The sequence below is a fragment of the Lynx rufus genome, unplaced genomic scaffold (genome assembly GCF_022079265.1).
Source record: "Lynx rufus isolate CCGP_SWC_20201006 ecotype Redwood Valley unplaced genomic scaffold, mLynRuf1.p SCAF_4, whole genome shotgun sequence".
Classification (NCBI taxonomy): Eukaryota; Metazoa; Chordata; class Mammalia; order Carnivora; family Felidae; genus Lynx; species Lynx rufus.
The window spans coordinates 90,535,073-90,550,256 of NW_025814856.1; positions in this window are offsets into that span (position 1 = coordinate 90,535,073).

Sequence of the window (15,184 nt, forward strand, 5' to 3'; positions counted from 1 at the left end):
CGAAAATACCCAAGTTAAATCTTCAGCTGAATAATCTCCACCATAAATAGGATGCACAAATGATTTATGTGTAAAGATTTTAGTAGACCTGAGCCACTAAAAGTGCAAAAAACAAACAAAAACAAATCCCTTTCTGTCTTTGCAGGTTCTTTAGCTGGTCTAATAATTAAATCGTTATAAGGCAGATTAACAGGAGAAAAATAAATTTCATACATAAAAGAACCTGATAAAATTGTAAGACTCAAATGCAGTCAAGTAATGGAGGCTTATGTAACATCCTGAGCTAAGAAAAAGAGTAAGGATTTTGGGAAACAAAAGAAAGGAAGAAGGTTCACCGGAAGGAGAGAGGAGAGATTTGGAAAACTAAGGTTGCCCTATGGAGTAAGTTTCATAGGTAAAGAGGTGTCTTTGCTAATAGCTCTCTTCCTGGTATAGGCCCCCTTTTCAATGTTAATTTAGGCAGTTGAGGAGGAGGTAAAGAGCTTTTCCTGAATCTGCAATTTCTTAAAAATAATCAGTCTAAAATAATTCTTTTGCCAAAGAGGCATATCTTGAGATGACAAAGTTCTCCCCTTCACCACCACTTCTTAATGGATTGAATGGAAAATTTCCATGGTATTTTCCAGTATTCATATTATAAAACTAATAACTCCCCCTAAGGAAAGTTTTTTTTTTAAATGTTTATTTTTTGGGGGTTGGGGGAGGGGCAGAGAGAGGGAGCCACAGAATCTGAAGCAGGCTCCAGGCTACAAGCTGTCACTACAGAACCCAACATAGGGCTCGCATGCAGGAGCTGCAAGATCATGACCTGAGCTGAAGTCAGACGTTTAACAGACTGAGCCATCCAGGCATCCCAAAGTTTTTTTTTTTGTTTGTTTTGTTTTTTTTTTAATGAATTCAAAATTATTTAGTAGCAAACACTTAAACCAGAAAATAGACTTCTGGTATAGGGGAATACAAGAATATTGAAAAGTGTTGACAGGTCAGGGCACCATATTTCTATTTGTTTTTGCAATGGTATCACACAGCATTTAAAACCCACCTAGAATAGGTTTTGATAAAGAAAATAGTACAGTACAGTTGACCCTTCACCAACATGGGAGTTAGATGTGTGAATGTCCCATGCAGTTAAATATCCACGTATTACTCCTGACTCACCCAGATTTAACTAATAGCCTACTGTTTACTGGAAGCCTTACAGATAATGTAGTTAATACATATTTTGTATGTTATATGTTGTATACTGTATTCTAACAATAAGCTGCAGAAAAGAAAATGTTATTAAGAAAATCATAAGCAAAGTACAGTATTGTATTTATCAATACCATACGTTTACATCATCTGTTTACAGATGAGTCGTCTGTCAGTACCTATATCAACATTGCCTTGCATGGTGTAAAACACCATAGATATTAAGTGTATTGCTAGTATTAAACATTCAACATGAAAAGCTAATGTGAAAAAGAAACTCATGCATTGATAATGAAGAAATGGCAATATTGTCGCTTTATGGTAGCATAGTGTAATTAACCACAATTGCTTAACAGTAACCTAGCCTATGCACTAATGAATGAATTGTTGTTATAAAATCTTTAAGGTATACAATGTTACCGTCCTATTCATAGTACAGTATTGGAAACATAGTTGCATGGTTTTAAACTACTTACCTGTAATGATAAGCTGATACATGGTTTTTCCAGTTAGGAAAGAAAGAGAGAGAATGAGAGAGACAAAGAGAGGAGTACTGTATGTTAATGTAATTCTTGGAAACAAAGCTGTAGTTATAACACAGTAAGAAAACTGCCACGTTATTCATGTTCTATTAACTACCACTCACCTTATACCTATGTAAGGATCCTCTGGCCGCTTCCACACAAGTTTTGCACAGGATGCTCTATGTGATGAGTATTTAGGCAATGCTGCTGCTGATGACACAGAAACGTCTCATTCAGTTCTTACTGTACTTATTAGATTTCCACATGAAGACACTCACGTATACAACAGATAGGTTTATTTACTGTACAGCATGATGATTCTTTACTATTCATTAAGGGTAAGTGGATTATCGCAAAGGTCTTCATTCTCAGTCTTCCTGTGGAGGGGGCTGAGGAGGAGGAGAAGAGAAGGGGTTAGTGTCACTGTCCTAGGGGTAGCAGAGAAAGAAGAGGTAGAAAGGGGAATGGAGAGGCAGGTACACTTGATATAACTTCGCAGAAACCCATCTCAATTTCTGTCTGACTTTTTTGAGATGAACTGCGCATGTAGAGATGATTAGCATCCCATGGCATTAAGAAGATACTTGGAGGGGCGCCTGGTGGCTTAGTTACGTGTCCCACTCTTGATTTCAGCTGAGGTCATGACCTAACCCTTGGTGAGTTGGAGCCTCACGCTGGGCTCTGCACTGTCGAATTCTCTCTCTTTCTGCCTCTCTCTGCCCACCCCCCCCCCCCACTTGTGCTCACTCTCTCAAAATAAATACACTTACATAAAAAAAAAGGAAGGTATTACTAGGAATATTTGGGCTCACCACAATAGCAACAGGAGGTGGCTCTGAAATTATTAAAGTAGTAAAGTATGTATTACAGTTAATTTTATACAGTTGTGATTTAATACTGCATTACATTTCTCTCAACTGAGAATGGCACTATGTATGATCTGTGTACCTGCCTATGTTTCGACAAATTTTAAATCTTTTATAATAGTTTTGTTTATTTTTTATGATGATAAATGATAAAACAGATTAATAGCTATACATATTTTATGTATTCATGACATACCTTTTTCTTAATTTTTTCAGTATTTCTAGGTCACATGATTTATCTGTTTTTCTTTAGTTGTTGCAAATCTCTAAAAAATTTCCAATACATTTATTGAAAAAAATCCATGTGTAAGTGGACCCACGGATACAAACCCATGTTTTTCAAGGGTCAAATAATATTGAGACCAGAATTTATCTTTTTTTTTTTTTTCAAAATGCCTGTACCTAATCTATGAGATTGTACTATGCAGTTAAACTGAAATTCTTTGAAGACAATGACAATGTTCTGACTTTGTCTTTAAGGGCTGTGAAGCTTCTTTTGATAACTCGCCACTGACTAGCCTGGCCAGGAGAAGATCTCTAAGTTCCTGGGTATTTTTGTGACATTCTCCTAAAAGTTAAAGATATCCTTATATTCTCTTATTCATAACACCCAGGAAGATACAATCATCTTTTCTTGAAGTATGTCCCAATGCAGTAGGTTTTTAAATACCTACAAATATACTTTAACATGAGTCGATTTTCATTACAAGATGAGGGATGGATGAGGCTGTACCTTTCTGAGGGAGTACAAAGATTAATCCGATAGTAAGGTAAAATAATTGATTGGATACTTTCCTTTGAATAGATTTTAGTATGACTAAGGGAATATAAAGGACAGCACAGTAGGTTACACAAAGAAAGGATATGTGATAGGGTCTACATAGGCAGAAGATAGAGGAACAGGAAGACAAATGTTAATTACTTTAGAGCTTTGACAAAGGCCAGTCCTGCGCTTCCTTAATATCATTCCCCAGACTTTCGACAATATTCCTTGGTTCAGAGAATTTCAGAATGTTCCCTGGCTCCTTCCTAACTGTGGCATTCAACCTACCATAAAAGAAAATGTCATATTGTATCTTAGCTATACCAAAACCAATTTTTTTTTAAAAATTAAGGCATAATTTACTTACAATAAATGCACACATTTTAAATACACAGTTGTATGGAGGCACCTGGGTGGCTCAGTCGGTTGAGTGTCCGGCTTCGGCTCAGGTCATGATCTCGTGGTCCGTGACTTCGAGCCCTGCGTCGGGCTCTGTGCTGACAGCTCAGAGCCTGGAGCCTGTTTTGGATCTGTGTCTCCCTCTCTCTCTGCTCCTCCGCCATTCATGCTCTGTATCTCTCTGTCTCAAAAATAAATAAACGTTAAAAAATTTTTTTAAATAAAAAAATAAATACACAATTGTATGTTTCAACAGATTAACACGTATGAAGCCATCCCTCCAAATAATAATATACAGCATTTTCACATTGCTATAAGTTTGCTCATTTCCATTACCAGTCAATGAGCTCCAAAGACAAATATGATTTGATTTTTCTAACCATACTTTAATTTTGCCTGTTTTAAAATATTACATAAATGGAATTAAAAAAACACTGTTTTCTCTCTTGCATCTGAAACTAATTCAGTCTATTGTTTTGAGATTTATTCACGTTATCAAGAATGTTTATGATTCACTTTGTATATTGCTGAATAGTGTACATTGTTACAATGAACCACAGTTTGTTCCTCTATTTACCTGGTAAAGGATATGTGGGATATTTCCATCTTGGGCTATTATGAACATTGTGTGTAAGTATGTTGTGGTCATATGTTTTCACTCTTTTGGAATACACCTAGAAGTGGAATTTCACGTATTCCAGGACTGAACCATCCTCCAAATCACAGCATTTTCTTTTCTTAACAACAAGGAAAATTCTGGTTGTTCCACAACCTCGTTCGCATTTGATGTCGACTTTTTTTGTTTAACTGTAGCCATTCTGATTGGTGTGCCATTTTAATTCTGGATGGTTTAATATCTTTTTTTCCTGATGATTATGAAGTCGATCATCTTTTCATGGGCTTATTGGAAATTTCTATATTTTCCTTTTCTAGTATCCAAGTCTTTCCCCCACTTGTGCTTTATGTTGTTTTTGTTGTTGTTGTTGTTGTTGTTGTTGTTGTTGTTGGAAAGCTTTATATGTTCTGGATATCATCCTGTTGTCAAACACATAGAGGGAATGAGAGAGTTGCCTTCACATTCCTGTAAAGGTTTGTTCAGAACAGGGCTCAGCAAACTATAGTCTATGGTCTATAGACTCAACAGCAAACTATAGTCTCAATTCAGGTTGCTGCTTATTTTTGTAAAGTTTCAGTGGAACACATTTTCACCTATTCACTTATGTATTGCCTGTGGTTGCTTTCACACTACAAAAGCAGAGTTAAGTAGTTGTGACAAAGACCAGATATTCCACAAAGTCGATAATATTTTCTCTTTGACTCTTTACAGAAAAAGTCTACCAACTCCAGCTTTAGAAGAGCAGAATTAATTTTTATAAAATACACTGTGTATTATAAAATACACAAATCTCCTTTCCCTATTAATTACCTAGGCTCTTTTGTCGCAAATCACTTGACTATGTATATATTTAACTATTATACCCTCTATCCTCTTTCAGTGTTGTTTTTGTTTATCCTCACACTAATTAGCATATAGTTGATTTCCACAGCTTTATGGTAAGCCTTGAAATTATAGTCTTACAGCCTTGTAGTTGTTTCTAAGATTGTTTTCCCTGTTCTAGGTCCACATTAACTTTTGCATTTCCACATTAACTTTAGTTTAGACTTGTCAATTTCTTCAAAAAAGGCCTACAACTTTTTTTTTTAAACCAGGATTGCATTGACCCAATAGATGGTGTGGAAAATAATCATCTTAGTAACATTGATTCTTCCAATCAATTAATACGATGTATACATCTTTAAGTGTATTAGGCATTTATTCCAGTGCTGGTGCACAAGCCTTGACCTCTTTTTGTTGTTGTTGTTAAATTACTCCTACAAATAGTAAACTAGATAGAACAGTAAAAGCACACATTTTCAGGTGTTGGACAATAGGGAGCAAAAGGAAGTGATCTCTGTGGTAAAGTCCATAGAAATATATACGTTAACTCTCAGATTTATAAATTATACCTTCTGCTGCTCAAATAGAGCATCAAATTCTAGAGATGAGTTTATTTCTCCTGTGAACGTAGTACATTGTATGTTAGACTAGGAACGTAGGGAATAATCTAGTATTAGTATCCCAGAATTTCTCACTTCTGGTCAGTTAGATCTGGCATTTCATATCTGGGGTTACCAGATACCCATTGACTAAGATGAACCAAGCTCTTCTAAAATTGTGACTTTTGGAGTTGGCATGGAAGCAGTGTTGCTCTGAGCAATTCTGGATTGATGGGACTGAAGGCTGATGAAATATAATGTCAAGGGCATTATCCTCATGGTTTTGCTCTCAGTGACACCAGAATTTATCCCACTAGGAGGGTTTTAAGAATTTATTTACCAAGCTTTATAGATGGTCATGGTGTAGGGTAGATCATTTCTATGTATTCAAGTTGGCCAAGGATTACCTAGCAATAGCCTTGTGCAAATTACGTTCTCTGATAAGAACTGTAACGGTAAAAATTTAAATTGTGTATCATTCATGTTCATTATGTTCTAATCCAGGCATAGTACTAAGCATGTGATTTATGTTATTTGACTTATTTCTCACAACACGCCTGTGAGTTAAGAATCGTTGTTCCATTACACAAATTAGGAAGCTAATTTTAGGAAAGTTAAGTAACATTAGCTGAAGTCTCTTGAATGAATGCAGGATTTTAATTCAAATTTGTTTGAAAATAGAATGCATTAAAACTTGACACAATACAATCTCCTTGAAAGTAATTTCATAAAGGGCAGTTTACCATGCAAATTTTTCAGGAATTTCAATGAGCCTCCCTATGGCCCAACCTTTCAATATTGAAAGAATAGGCAAAATTACTTAATGGGTTTAAGAAAATATGATCATGGGTGTCTGGGTGGCTCAGTATGTAAAGTGTCTGCCTTTAGATTTTGGCTCAGGTCATGACCTCATGGTTCTTGGGATCCAACCCTGCATAGGGTTCTGTGCTGTCAGCATGGAGCCTGCTTAGGATTCTCTCTCTCTGCCCCTCTTCTGCTCTCTTGTACATGCACATTCTCTCTCTCTGTCAAAATAAATAAATAAACATTAAAAAAATGTATGGTCACATTGACCAACCATATTCAGTTCACAAATATTAGGGTATGCAACAGTTGATTAATTTTTTCTAAGAACTGAGATTATAGAGTTTTTGTTTGTTTTTTTTTTTTTTTTTTTTTTTACATTTCTTTGATTTATTATCTTGGACAAAAGCAGACATTTTCTTTGCCTCTTTTTTGGAGTCTGCATCATTCTTCATTTTTCTTATTTTCCTTCAATATTCAAAATAAGAAAAAGACTCACACTTCAGCTTCTTCACATCCAGTACCCATAAAGCTAGACTTTAGTGTTTCTAGAGTATGTCATATTTGCATACAAAAGAACATATCTGCATTTTAAAAGCCAACAGTTTAATTTTCCTGCAGAAAAATTGAGGACCCTGTTGATGTTTCTTCCATTTGCTTTGATTACTTCTGGGTCTGTTACTAGCAGAGAAACTTCAGGGGAAATTCAGTACCAGAATCTGAGGCCATGAAACTCAGGGCTGAAACTCCAGGAAACTCTTCTATTTATAGTTTTTACTGTTGAAAATTAAAGGTGGGGGTGGTTCAGTCAATTACAGAAGTTGAGTCGCAAGTTACTCTGAACACAAGCCTCATGGAATAGGGAAATACTGAAATTTGGGTAGTGAGTCGATAATTTTCCTCTATGCTGGGTGCGTGAGGTATGGGACCATAGTGTGGACACAGAACTGGGTGTAACATTAACCCACAAGAGTAGTCCTGAGAAAAAAAGGAACCTGAGTTTTGTGTTCTGAGCTAAAGTGCATTTAGGAAGCAAGGATCAGTCTGAATCCATAAATCCACGAGAACAGGCAAAGAGCAGGAACTGGTTCTGAAAGAAAATGTCTAGAATAATAGTATAGTCTGAAAAGGCAGAGTGGGAAAATTCATGAACTAGGACTTTGAATAATTCTCTGAAACAGTAGCATAAATGGTTTTACATTATCATGGATGACTACACTTAATTGTCTAGTGATAATGGGCCAGCTGAAGGATCAATAGCATTTGTTCTGTTGATGTAGGGAAGGCCTAAATTTTATGCTGATCATGTGACAAGTAAACGTATATTTTAAAGATCATAAACTTTTTCAGTGTATCTCTGTAAAGTTTCTGTCTCTGTGTCTTAACATTAAATACATCTCCATATATTTTTCTTAGAAAACTGAGAGGGTATATATGAGATTTTCTTATTATAAGTATAGGTTAAGTTATGTGGTGTATAAATAATTCACTTTGAGAGGCCTAGAGACACCAAAAATAACTCGACAGTTATCACTTTGAGTAGCTAAGGTGGGGACAATGAGAAGCCTTGGCTGTTTGTTGGCCAGTGGGGGATACTTACTGCGTCTGTGAAGGTGCCAGATGTAGGTGAAGGAGGCACATCTGTTTCCCACACAAGCCTGAAATCAACAGTCAAAAGAGTGCATTGTCCAAAATGCAGGCATTAAATTGAAATTGATCTACTCCTCATATTAAAACTTACTTTCTATTGTCTTCCTAAGATTAATGTCGGGCTAATGATTCTCCTGAACTAGGGAAGCCAACTAGGACAGAATATACTGAATTCACCAAGAAATGCTTTGAGGTTTCCATGTTTAAATGGCTGTGAAATTATGTGGATTTTATGAATTTTTTTTCATCAAACCGAACATTCTGCTTGATGCATGTTCTCCTATCTCTTTGTGAGGTACCAGAAAGAATTCCAAGTTTGGAAATAAGAGGTTGGTTTCATACACTTACAATGTCACGTAACAACTCTGCGACGCTGGACAGTAAAACTTGCTGTTTCAATTCTCTTTGTTGGCTTATAATAAAATCTATACAACTGAACTATTTTGCAGATTCACTTATTGAAAAAGAACTAATAGGGTTTATTATACAGTAGGATTTACTATTTTAGAATATTTTTCTTTCTTCATCAATGCTTATTTTGACAAAGAAGATGAATTACAGTAGGAGGAAAAAAATAAAAGAACTACCTCAGGAAGAGATGTTATCAACCTTTGAAGATTTGTGGTTTCTTGGGAATTTTCATCTAAATTAAGGCTGTTTGATGAGGGAGGGTTTTGGCAGGTGGTTGAGGAAATGGTTTATGGACACATATTTTGGATTCAAAGTATCCTTTACTTTGTAGTTACTTTGTGTAATGCTAAGAGGGGTACAACCAGTCTCTGGAATTGAAACAAGAAGTATTTGTGAAAGCATTTGATCGTGGTCAAAATATATAGAGAGCTCAAAGGAGTTTTTAAATTTCTTTAAGTTGTCTAGTCCATTTTACCAGCACATAGTAAGATTTAAGTATAGAAGACAGTAACTGTTCAATAATTGCTCTTTATCAGGGCTGGACTATCCTTTCTTCCCTAAGTCTTGAATATAAAAGGTTTGATGTAGCAGCAAGAGGAAGAAAATCCCAAATATGTGTGTGTGTGTGTGTGTGTGTGTGTGTGTGTGTGTAAGAGAGAAAGTGTGCATACATGCAAGTGTATGTGTGCATATGTATGAGTTGTACACATGTGTTGTAAATATGTGTGAATACATGTGATATTTGTGAGTGTAGTTGAAGTAAAAAAATTTAAGCAATTGTGATAATGTTGAATGAAACCAAACATTAGTTTAATGAATAGATGTTATTCTGAATGGAAATGTATTATGACTGATTATTTTGTTACCATGGTTATTGAACTTAGGCTTTAGTTTTAAGGCTAAAAAAAATTTGTGTTTATATAACTCTCATGAAATAAACAGTGCATGAATTCCAAGTGCAGAGAACTGGTAATTGAACTTGTGAAAGTACTCTCATTCCATTTGTAAAGCATTTCTATCAGTTTATGATGCATGTACACAGTTGTCTATTGTATTAAAATGAAATTGCTTGCTCAGGCACTATTGAAAGTATAATTGATAATAATAAGAGCTATCCATATCCATAATGTGCTGCCATAAAATCTAGGTTGATTTCACAATAGTTGGAAATGTTTTTTTCCGTATGTTTTAGTAAGTCAATTTCTACACGTGGCTGTGTGAAGAATGTTGTCTTTGATATGCCAAAAATGCACATATGCACATATATTATAGAAAATTTACATCAGCAGTATTATTTTTGTAGAAAAAATAAGTCATTTAGATAAATTTTCTAATGTAACCTTGGAAATTGGTGGTAAGAAGGAATTTCCATTTTTTTTAATGTTTATTTATTTTTGATAGGGAGAGAGACACAGCTCAAGCAGGAGAGGGGCAGAGAAGGAGGGAGATACAGAATCTAAAATAGGCTCCAGGCTTCGAGCTGTCAGCAAAAAAAAAGCCAGATGCGGGGCTCAGACTGGTGAACCATGAGATCACGACCTGAATTGAAGTTGGGCACTTAACCAGTTGAGCTACCCAGCAACCCAAGAAGGAAATTTAGAGTTGAACTAATCCAGCCATCTCACTTAATATGAGGAATTTTAAAGTCTCTTAGTAGTCTGTTAAATGACTTGCTCTTTGTATAACTCAGATCTTTTATTAAAGTTTCATACCTCTTTGCCTCTGGACATTTTAGTATTTTGTAAATTTGCATTCTTAAGTACTTTGTCCCATTTTGCCTAGGAAGGGAATTTTTAAGAGCAAAATGTGTTATTGGCACATGAGTTTTACATAACTCTTGAAAGTCATATATATCGTACTGTGTGATAGGAATTTTGATGTGTGGGTGAGATGTAAGGCTCTATATGTAGATATGGGACATACGCTGAGATACGAATTGATTTAGAAGGAGGACTATAGTTTATACTGGATTGTGAACAGGTATAAAGATTTTACTGGCTATCAGGGAGTAATGAAACCTGTTTGTGTAGAACCATTATTTTACCAATATGCTGATTCTCAAATCAACATTTTCCAGAAAAAAAAAAAATTCCTGAGTTTTTATTTCCACTTGGATGTCTCAAATTATACTGAGAGCTCCTCATCTTTCAATATATTCTCCTTCTCTTTATATTTATTCCTAACCTGGATCTTTGTGGTAATACCATGGTCTATCCAGTCAACAAGCAAGAAATCTTGATTAATTTAAAATTCATCTTTCATTTCTCCCCCATTCAACTGAATCAAATCCTGTGTATTGTATGTCCTAAATAAAATTTGTTAGTTTATGTTTTATTATTTCTATAAATATATTTTAATATTTTATTACTTAAAATTTTATGTCTCCTCTTCTTGCTTTAGTTTACATTCATACTAGAATTTTTCACCTGGATTAATCTGTCTTTTAACATTTTTTCTAATTTTGGACATATTCTTAGTAAAGGGGTTTGATTAATTATTTTTAAACATAAATTTCATAATTATATTTTATATAAGATTCAAGTGACTTTGCATGTTTAAAAAAAAAAGCTAAATTTCCAAAATAAAAGTCAAGATCTTTTATGATATGTCCCTTTCTTAAATATAAGGCTCATTCCTACTGCTACTCTGCCATTGTTCCATCAAGTGCCATTTACTTATAAATAAGTGAACATTCTACACTCTCATTGCTTTATCCTTTGCATTTTCTTTTTCTCTGCCTGGCAAATGCTTCATCCATCATTTTGTGAATCTTTCAAGATTCAGAGTAAAGATCCCCTCTTTTAGGAAATATTATCTGATGTGTTCTTTTCCAACTTGTTTGTTGTATATCCCTTTGCAAGGATCCCTTATTCTCCTTTGTATACCCTACATTTAGTGAAAATATCGTGATTTAGTATGATTAACTTTCAGCTTAACTAGACAAACTTGTCACAAATGAATAGCAAAGGGGAATTTTATTGGGGGTATTTAATATTAAAGACAATTGCAACATGATATTGACTGAATATTGGCAACATCTACTTGTACTGTGTTCAACACAAGGAAATACTAACTTCCTTGGATAAATGAGCCCTTGATGAGAAAGCTAGTTGAGATCCAAGAAGTACATTAAGAGTTAGAACCTTAAAGACAAGAAGAAAAGTATGCATGCTGCTCAGAAGTATTTTACTGGAGAACTAAGGTCAAACAAACAGGATGACTTACAGTTTCAAAATGTATTGAAGGTTTACGAGCACCCACCCTTTTGGACTGTCATTTTGATGATCCTCATGTAGCCTGTGGGGCACAAGAGTCATTGCTGCGATATGGCTGCTGACTCCTCTTTCCCGTACTCCTGTTTCCTTCCTTTCTGATCACGACTGGACACATCAATCACAACTTAAGGTATTCCTCTATTCCTATATTTGCTGTACCCATTGTATTACAAATCAAGACCTTTATACTTCTTCCCGTTGATAGGCTACTTGACCAAGATGATCAGTTGTTCATTTTATTTAACAGTTTTGTTTGGCATAGTCATATTGTTAAGTCCATAAGATGTCTGTGCTTTAAGAAATCTAATATGTTTGGGAAAATTTGGGATAAAAAGAAATCATTTAGATAAATTTTCTAATTTAACCTTGGAATTTGGTGGTAAAAAGGAATTTTAATTCTTTTTAAAAATTTGTCTTTATTTTTGAGAGACAGAGAGAGAGAGAGAGAGAAAGTGCAAGCAGGGGAGGGGCAGAGAGAGAGGGAGATACAGAATCTGAAGCAGGCTCCAGGCTCTGAGCTGTCAGCACAGAGCCAGATGTGGGGCTCGAACTGGTAAACCGTGACGACATGACCTGAGCTGAAGTTGCCCGCTTAACCGACAGAGTCACCCAAGCTCAGAACGTAAACATGACTAACGCTACTTCCTTACAAATATCTACTGTTAAATAAAATAAAGCACATATTGAGGCTTGTAGCTCCCTAACTTACCCAAATCATGCACAGAAAGCTAATTTTTCAATTAGAACTTGTAAATATGATTTCCCTAAGTTTGATATCACAATTGTATAAGACAGATAATTAATCTGTTAGCTTATAACTGGAAAATATGAGAAGGGCTGAAGAAAAAATCGTGTGCCAAATCAGCTTTTCAGTGGGCAGGGATCTCTAAATGCCAGATCGCTCTCATAGAGGCATCATATCATAATGTCAGTTAATTATCCACTCTATTCATCATGAATAAGTGACAGTTCAATGTGAGCTGTGGCAATAATTTTATAGATTTCCAATTCGTTTTCAAGGTAACTATGTCATTATCTTTGCCTCATACAATAGAAAATAGGCTGACACTTTTTAAAGTATTTATTCAGGTCAAATAAAATATAGATCCTGTGTATTTTTAAGAAGCTTTTGAATAAATCTTAGAAAGTCAGATCTTTCCGCCCTTTTATCTTAAAATAGAAAGCACCACAAGCATCACGGGAATATTAATTTCCTATGAAGCATTCTGAAATTTTGCTTTAATAATACAGATTCATATACTTCTGGAAGCCATCTCTGCATGGAGAATCTTGTAGCGACGTCCCTTCAATCAGCGGAACCCTGTGCTACGTTGTCTTACATCTGCTAGGCCCACCGAACACTCCTCCTGAGGCTGGGAACGAATATCCTGTAATTCGCTTCCTCGTGTGAATCACCATCAGTTTGCCAGTGGGAAAAAGTACAGCAGCTCTCTGTAGTGCAGAGCTACTCTGTAGGCTTCTACTTCTCTGTGGTGGAACCTTCTCCACACTCTCTTGTGCTTCAGACAGAAGTCTCTCGTGACTATCACCTTCTCCATTTCTTCCTTCCAGACCATCACTCCCACATTGTCGACCTCTGCTCGTTCCCCGTGTGTCTAAGTCCAGATTCTTGTCTTCAACTGCTTTATTTCTCTTATGTCTCTAATTGCTGTCTTTCCCTGGCTGAACCCAGACTGGTACCTCACCACAAGAAGATTCGCCCTTTATCTAAATGGGGTATATTTCATCTCTGAAAGAATACACGGCTTGGTAGGGCGCACATGGCACTGTGAGGGGGGTGGAGGGTCACACACCTGCCAGCCAGGTCAGTTGAGTCATCCTTAGTCTTAGAAAGCTGAGTGAATGCCAAGGGGACACTTTATTCACATAATGGCTGGAATCCCAGGAAGGAAAGACATTCTAGAATTTTTTTTTTTTTTTTGTATTCCACCACCTTCAACATCAGCTGTAAATGTGGCAAGTAAAATGAGTGATTCTGCTCAGGGTAATTAAGTAACGGGTTCCAGTTCAGTCAGTAGGTTAATGACAGCGCTGGGGCTAGAAGAGGTGATAAACCCTGTGCTTGAAGAGTTTACCCTCTATTGACTGTAATTTAGGCAGAAGGGTACTTTGTTCTGGATGAGTTCACAGCTAAACGGGGGCATATACACAAACATATTAATGTATCAAGTGTATATTTATTATACAATTAACATATGGAACTCATATGGAAATACTTGGCTTTGCTAGAGACATAGCTACTGTTGCAAAACTGGTAGTTGAAGTTCTTCATGCTCTCTGAGGCAAGAGGTCTTTCTCTTCTACTCCATGCAGATTTTCTGCATTATGAGTTTACACTGGCAAAAATTCAGAAAGACAGTCAACATAGAACTATTTCAATTTAATATTTACCTATTTGGTGGCAGTCCCGAAGATCACCCCCCCCCCCCCCGGTTCGTTGATTCACAAGGAGGCGTATAGTCATATTTACCGCTGATGGGTTGGAGAGAAGGAATACCAAACACGGTCAGCAAAGGGAAAGTCTTTTGGGTGATGTCTGGGAGAAAATAGGAGCACACTTCCAAAGGCCCTCTCGCTGTGGAGTCCACAGAACACACCTAATCACCACAGTAATAGGTCGTGAGCCCACATGTGTAAAGTCTATTAGGGATTCGGTGCCTAGAGTTTTTACTGGGGGCTCATCACAGAGTCACCACCTGCCTGGCAAGCACCCCAATTCCAGACTCCAGGAAAGCAGGTCTTCAACATAAACCATATTGTTTGTTCTAAGAATTTAGGCACAGTAAGATACTCTTAGCAATTCGTGTTGGGGATCCTCCTAAAATTCAAGTTACCAGATGCCACGTTCCAATCTCGTAAGCAGGCCTTCCAAGGTATAGCAGTCAGATCCTCTCTGTTAACTTTTCTGCATGTCCTAATATTCACAACTTGATTGCAAATATCAATGGAAAACAACCAAAGCTGTTGCCATAGAAGTGGGGACCTAATGTTGAGATAATCCCTTTTAGTTAGGGAATGTTTGGGAGGATAGAGTGATGTTTCTCTCCTTTTGGGTTTTGGTGAGATCCCTGCTCTTGCTGCCGGGCAAATGGTTTAGCAGATTTTTCTCAGCTTGAAAGACATTGGCTTCATAGTTGATTTTCCAGTTTTACACACTCCCTGAGACAATATCACTTAACAACCAATACTGCATTCTCATTGTTTTCTCTTATGGAAATAGAGAATTGTGTTTGTCCCTATGAT